The sequence below is a fragment of the Chiloscyllium plagiosum genome, chromosome 7 (genome assembly GCF_004010195.1).
Source record: "Chiloscyllium plagiosum isolate BGI_BamShark_2017 chromosome 7, ASM401019v2, whole genome shotgun sequence".
Lineage (NCBI taxonomy): Eukaryota > Metazoa > Chordata > Chondrichthyes > Orectolobiformes > Hemiscylliidae > Chiloscyllium > Chiloscyllium plagiosum.
The window spans coordinates 9050905-9058290 of NC_057716.1; positions in this window are offsets into that span (position 1 = coordinate 9050905).

Consider the following 7386-nt stretch of genomic DNA (forward strand, 5'->3'; position numbering starts at 1 on the left):
TAGACTCACACTTTGGATGGATTTAGGCTGTAATATGGAAGCATTGTGGATGATTATAATTCAGTGAATGGGCAAAGGACTGTGAAATACAGTACAAGGTGGAAAAATGTGAAATTGTCCATTTTGGCAGAGAGAATAAAGATTAAGCATATTATCTAAATGGTGAGAGGTTAAAGGGTTCTGAGATGCAGAGCAATCTGTGTGTCCTCGTGCATGAATCAGAGACGATTAATATGCAGGTAGCAAATACTGGTCACCATACTTACAGAAGGATGTTAGTGTGTTGGATGCAGTTCAGAGAAAGATTACTAGACTAATACCTGGAATGAGTGGATTGCCTTAAGAGGAGAAGGTGTTCAGACTAGGCCTGCATCTTCTATAGTTTAGAACTTTATTGAAACATGAGATTTGTTTCATATGCGCCTGCTAAAAGCCAGGCATGAGGCCTGCAGATCAGGAGACTCATTTAAATATAAGGAATCCGAGTATGACCTTCGCAGAGCCATTAAGACAGCCAAGGACCAATACCGATCAAAACTAGAGACCCAGACAGACACCCGGGAACTATGGCAAGGTCTGAACAACATCACAGGTTCTAAAATGAGACAATGCAAGTTAGCAGAAGATGACATATCCCTCCCAGATCGTCTCAACACCTTCTAAGCTCGCTTTGAGCAGCATTTCGGCAGAGAGGTAACACCTATTATGACAAGTCCTGATGAACCTATCCCAACAGTCACTGCATCAGAGGTCAGATCAGTTTTCCTTTGTGTGAATCCAAGGAAAGCAATGGGATCAGAGAAGTACCAGGCCGTGCACTCAGAGCATGCACAGATTAACTGGCGGAGCTCTTCTTGGACATCTTCAACCTCTCCCTGCAGCAGGCCACTGTCACTGGCTGTTTCAAGAGGGCCAACATCACCCCGGTGCCTAAGATGGTTCATGCAGCATGTCTCAATGACTACCACCCAGTGGCCCTACCTTCGGTGGTAATGGAGTGTTTTAAAAGGCTGGTCATGGCATTAATCAACTCCAGCTTCCCTACTACTCTTGATCCACTCCAATTTGCCTCTCGGACCAACAGATCACTTGCCCTTCACTAGAACATCTTGACACCAAGAACAGCTACGTAAGAATCCTACTCATTGATGACAGTTCAGCCATCAACACTATTATCCCCTTGAGACTGATTACTAAGTGATCTCGGACTAAGCCCCACTCCCTGCAACTGGTTTCCTGACTCACAGGCCACAATCAGTGAAGATTGGGGACAATGTTTCATCCTCACTAACACTCAACATGGGAGCCCCCCAGGGGCACGTACTCAGCCCCCTACTGTACTCACTGTATACCCATGACTGCGTCGCCAAATATCAGACTAATGCCATTTACAAGTTTGCTGATGACACCACCATAGTCGGTCAAATCTCAGATGGCGATGAAATAGACTACAGCTAGGAGGTGGAAGAGCTGGAAAAATGGTGTACTGAGAACAACCTAGCTCTCAATGCTGGCAAAACCAAGGAACTCATTATTGACTTTCGGCGGAATGTTACTCATTCCCCCTACACATTAACAGCATAGAGGTGGAACGAATGGAGAGTGTCAAGCTCCTGGGAGTGGTCATCCACAACAAGCTTTCTTGGACTCTTCATGTGGACGCACTGGTTACAAAGGCCCAACAATGTCTATTCTTCCTCAGGCAGCTGAGAAAATTTGGCATGATGGCGAATATCCTTGCTAACATTTATAGAGGGCCATCGAGAGCATTGTGTCTGGATGTATCACTACCTGGTATGGCAACTGTACCATTCACGATTGCAGACAGTCACAGAGTGGTGAACTTGGCCCAGACAATCACAAAGGCCAACCTCACATCTATAAAATCCATCTACCAGGCCCACTGTCAAGGAAAGGCCGCCAACATTCTTAAAGATCCATCCACCCTGGCAATGTTTTTCTACAACCTCTACCATCAGGGAGAAGGTACAGAAGTCTGAACACACACACCAGCTGGTTTTGTAACAACTTCTATCCTACTGTTGTTAGAATACTGAATGGACTCTCAAACTCTTAACATTCGCCTGTACCTGTGTTTTTATTTTTGCTGCTGTTTACTTATTATTTACTGTCTATGCTACTTAACTCTGTGATCTGCCTGTATTGCTCGCAAGACAAAGCTTTTCACTGTGTCTTGGTACACGTGACAATAAATTCAATTCAATTCAGTTCAAGATCCTGAGGGGACTTGACCAAGTGGGTATCGAAAGGATGTTTCCTTTTGTGTGAGAATCTAGAACTGGGGATTGTAGTTTAAAAATAAAGACATTTAAGACAAATATCACATATTTTTTCTCTGAGGGTTGAGTCTTTGGAATTCCCTTCCTCCAAAGGTAGTGGATGCAAAATTGTTAACTATTTTAAAGGCAGAGGTAGATAGATTCTTGATTACCAAGGGGATGAAAGATTTTTGGAGATATGGAGGAAGGTTAAGGTTAAAATCAGATCAACTGTTATCTTATTGAATGTTGGAGCAAGCTGAAAGGGCTTATTCTTGGTCTTACTCTGTCTATACTCATATGGTCTACCTACACCCAAACGGACTGCAGCAGTTCAAGAAGGCAGCTCACCACCTCCTTCTCAAGTATAATTGGACAATAAATCTTGAAATAAGCTTGCATCCCCCAGCGAATATTATTTTTGTAAAGAAATCATCCCTCTCTGGTTTGCTGGCAGCTAGGCTGTTGCTGTTCCTGCCTTTGGAAATATCTAAGATGGCAGGAAGACTTGCTCTATGGCTGTCTTCCACTGCCAACTTACCAACCCACCACCTTCCCATCTGTCTCCAATGACCTGGTCAAATCTTGAATGGGGTTTGAGTTTCCTGGTCTCTGGGTGTCACCAAATTTAATATCTAAGAGAACGTTAAAGCAAAACTTGCAGTGTTTGTGTTCCTGATTAGTTGGGATCTTGTGAACATTTCTCTAAATGTAAAAGGAATGTACATTTAAACTATTCACAAAGGTTTCACCATTAAGCAAACTGACAGCATAAATAGCATCATTATGCAGGGTCGTGAACAGGCCACAGGCTCAGGAAGGAATGATAAAATCAGGTCAGAAAAAGATCATTGAGAAAGAGATTGCAGAGAGTTACTATTCTAGACAGAGAGAGAAGTAGTGACAGAGAGGGTTGGAAGGAATAAGGAGAATGGCAGGGGGAGAAAAGGAAAGTGAAGCAGCAACATGATAATTCACAAAGACAAACTGCTAATGTGTCCAGAACAATCAGTGAGAGAAACTGAGAGGTGAAGCTGTTATTAGGTTGTTGTCAGCTTGTGTGCGGTTTATTGTTGGAATGGTTGCCTATATATTTATTCCTGGCAGGTTCTCAATCTGATTGGGAAATTGTTCATTTTCCTTGCCTACAGACTGATTAAATAAAAAGCATAGAATCAACAATTTATTGATGTTAAACCATTATTTAAATACTGCACTTTAACAATCCCTATGACAACTGATTTCAGTCATACACTTAAACTCTCTTTGTGCCTCACTGGCAAACAGGTTTGTAGCAAACATCATGACAGTAAAGGGACATATGTGCTCTATGTATCAGCAATGTCATAACAAAAAGCAGTGAAGAATTTGTGCATTCACTCAATTCCATCAAAATCCATCAATTGCTTTTCACAAAATGGAATTGTCTAGACCTCAGAGCTCATTGTGTGGTATAGAGTATTTGATTGCTTCTCTCTCTCTCTCTACTGATTCCCATGGCCTCCATTTATCACTCAAAGTTTTTCTTTACATTTGGTGTATCTGCAGATCAGGTTAAAGAAGAATTGTAGCACGAGGTAGTTACTTATCCTTTTCCATCTGCCTTTCTCATTGTGGTAGTAGGAATTATAAGCTGGGGCTTTCACCGTTTGAGATAATGGAAATGGTTTTGCTCTTGTAAAAGCAAGGAGATGGGCCACAAACATCACTCTACCCTGAATCGAACCATGAAAGAGGCAAGTATAAAAGTGACCGATTTGACATTATTATGTAAGATGTATTCTGAAGAAGTTAATAATGATGATATTTTCCAGCATTCAGCTCCCTGCAAATGATGTACATGTCCTACTGACCTCACACATTTCACAAGGTCCTCAGTGTCAGGCTATTACAAACTAGCCGTCGGGTTTGTAAAGAACCACATTTCTCACATTTTTGAATGATTTAGCAAATGTTATAATATCTTACTCATTACATACCCAGAAGACACTAAATTACACATGTTCCTCCCACGTAAGCCTGTATGTGAATAGAAGGTCAACGTTAGGGCTAAAAAACAAAGTTAAAAGTCACACAACCCCAGTTTATAGTCCAGCAGGTTTATTTGGAAGCAGTAGCTTTCGAAGCACCGCTTCTCCATCACGTATTTAGTGGGGCAGGGTCATAAGGCACAGAATTTATAGCAAAAGATCACAATGTCATGCAATTAAAATGCTGTATTGAACAAACCTAGATTGCTGTTAAGTCTTTCATCTTGCAGGTTTCGGTTCATTAATAAGTAAATCGCAGAACTTGAATTTTAAGTTACATTTTCGAGATGATTTAAGGTTTTATAAAAAAAGGTGACATCTCAGCTCAGACGATGCATTAAACGTGTAAGGTTAGAGCCAGTCTGTATCCCAATCTTGAGTCAGACCAGTTCTATTTATATCTAGGAATTTATAAAATGTTATATGGATCGACTGTCTGCAGGTTGTGTGTTTTTTGAACAAAAATAGAATGTATCTACAAATACAATTCTGCAAATACAAATTCACTCCATAGATTTATGTGTGTGTGTGAAAGACTTAACAGCAACCTAGGTTTGTTCAATATACCATTTTAATTGCATGACACTGTGAACTTTTGCTATAAATTCTGCTTCTTATGATCCTGCCCCACTAGTTCCCTGATGAAGCAGCAATGTTCTGAAAGCTAGTACTTCCAAGTAAACCTGTCGGACGATAACTTAGTGTTGTGTGATTTTTAACTTGGTCCACCCCAGTCCAACACCAGCACCTCCATATCAGGGCTAAAAGAATTCATCTCTTAGTTCATAAAGTTGCGATTTTTTTTTATATTTCAAAAAATCACATTCTCCACCAGCTATGGTATATATTAGCACTTGTGGGGTATACAGACCTAGCCTTGGATTGTGAAATAGTGTAACAAAGTGATAGTGAGCAAAATATTACCTATCAGCCTTCTAACAGTTACAGCTAGGTGGTGGTTAACTCAGTTGGTTGGATGAACGGTTTGTGAAGTAGAGTGATGTTAACAGCATGGGTTTAGTGTCTGTACAGGCTGAGGTTACCATGAAGTTGCCACTTTTTCAACCTCATCTGAGGTGCGGTGACCCTCAGGTTAAACCACCACCAGTTCTCTCTCTCTCTCTTTGATAAGCAGATAGCCTTCTGCTGCATGGATTCACAAAAACCAAGCCAGAGATAAGTTTTAACCATTTGTAGCAAGGAGAATACCATATTTAAAGACAAAAATGGAAATTACTGGAAAAGCTCAGCAAGTCTAGCAGCATCTGTGGAGAGAAATCAGAGTTACCATTTCTGGGCACGTGACCCTTCCTCAGAACCCCAGAGTAAAATATTAGCCCAGATTAGCCCAGAGGGTGGCACGGTGGCTAGCACTGCTGCCTCATAGCGCCAGAGACCCGGGTTCAATTCCCACCTCAGGGGACTCTCTGTGTGGAGTTTGTACATTCTCCCCGTGTCTGCGTGAGTTTTCTCTGGGTGCTCCGGTTTCCTCCCACAATCCAAAAATGTGCAGGTTAGGTGAATTGGCCATACTAAATTGCCCATAGTGTTAGGTGAAGGGGTAAATGTAGGGGAATGGGTCTTGGTGGGTTGCATTTCGGCAGGTCGGTGTGGACTTGTTGGGCCGAAGGGCCTGTTTCCACACTGTAAGTAATCTAATCTAATCTTCATTTGGAGAAGCAGCAAATGTACAAACGTTTGCCACTGTTGAGCATCAGAAGACAGAAGATGTTCAAATCTACAGTGAGTGTCTGGCTTACCCCACTAGGAAAAGCCTCAAGATCAAGGTCTGAGAGCAAATTCTAAAAATTGATGATTCTCCAATAAGGACCATCAGAGAAAGTCATGATACCAGACCCTGCCAGCCTGGGTGAAGGTTGCAACCCAGGACAGTATGGTCTCAATTGTCCAGAGGTATGTGCGGAATTATCTTAACCCTATTTGCCAAAGCTTTTTGCTCTCCTGAGTTCCCTCGTAAGTATACTCCTGCTGCCTTTATACTCTTCTAAGGATTCACTCAGTCTCTGCTGTCTAAACGTGACATATGCTTCCATCTTTTTCTTAATCAGAAGATCAATTTCTCTCGTCATCCAGCATTCCCCACACCTACCAGCCTTTCCTTTCACCCTAACAGGAATATACTTTCTCTGGACTCTCATTATCTCATTTTTGAAGGCTTCCCATTTTACAGCTGTCCCTTTACATGCAAACAACATCCCCTAATCAACTTTTGAAAATTCTTGCTTAATACTGTCAAAATAAGCCTTCGTCCAATTTAGAACTCGAACTTTTAGATCTGGTCTATCCTTTTCCATCACTATTTTAAAACTAATAGAATTATGGTAACTAGCCCCAAAGTGCTCCCCCACTGACATCTCAGTCACCTGCCCTGCCTTATTTCCCAAGAGTAGGTCAAGTTTTGCACCTTCTCTAGTAGGTAAATCCACATACTGAATCAGAAAATTGTCTTGTACACACTTAAGAAATTCCTCTCCATCTAAACCTTTAACACTATAGCATTCCCAGTCTATGTTTGGAAAGTTAAAATCCCCTACCATAGCCACCCTATTATTCTTACAGATAACTGAGATCTCCTTAAAAATTGTTTCTCAATTTCCCGCTGACTGGGGGAGGGGGGGTCTATAATACAATCCCAATAAGGTGATCATCCCTTTCTTATTTCTCAGTTCCACCCAAATAACTTTCCTGGATGTATTCCCAGGCATATCCTCCCTCAGTACAGCTGTAATGCTATCCTTTATCAAAAACACCACTCCCCTTCCTCTCTTGCCCCCTTTTCTAATCTTCCAATAGCATTTGTCTCCTGGAACATTAAGCTGCCAGAACTGCCCATTCCTGATCTATGTCTCTGTAATTGCTATGATATCCCAGTCCTATGTTCCTAACCATCCACATACTGAATCAAAAAGATTTCTTGTACACAACAAATTCCTCTCCAGCTAAACCTTTGGTAGTCCCAGTTTATGTTTGTTGAAACTTTATTGCTGGAACAGCACAGCAGGTCAGGCAGCATCCAGGGAACAGGAGATTCGACGTTTCGGGCACAGGCCCTTCCT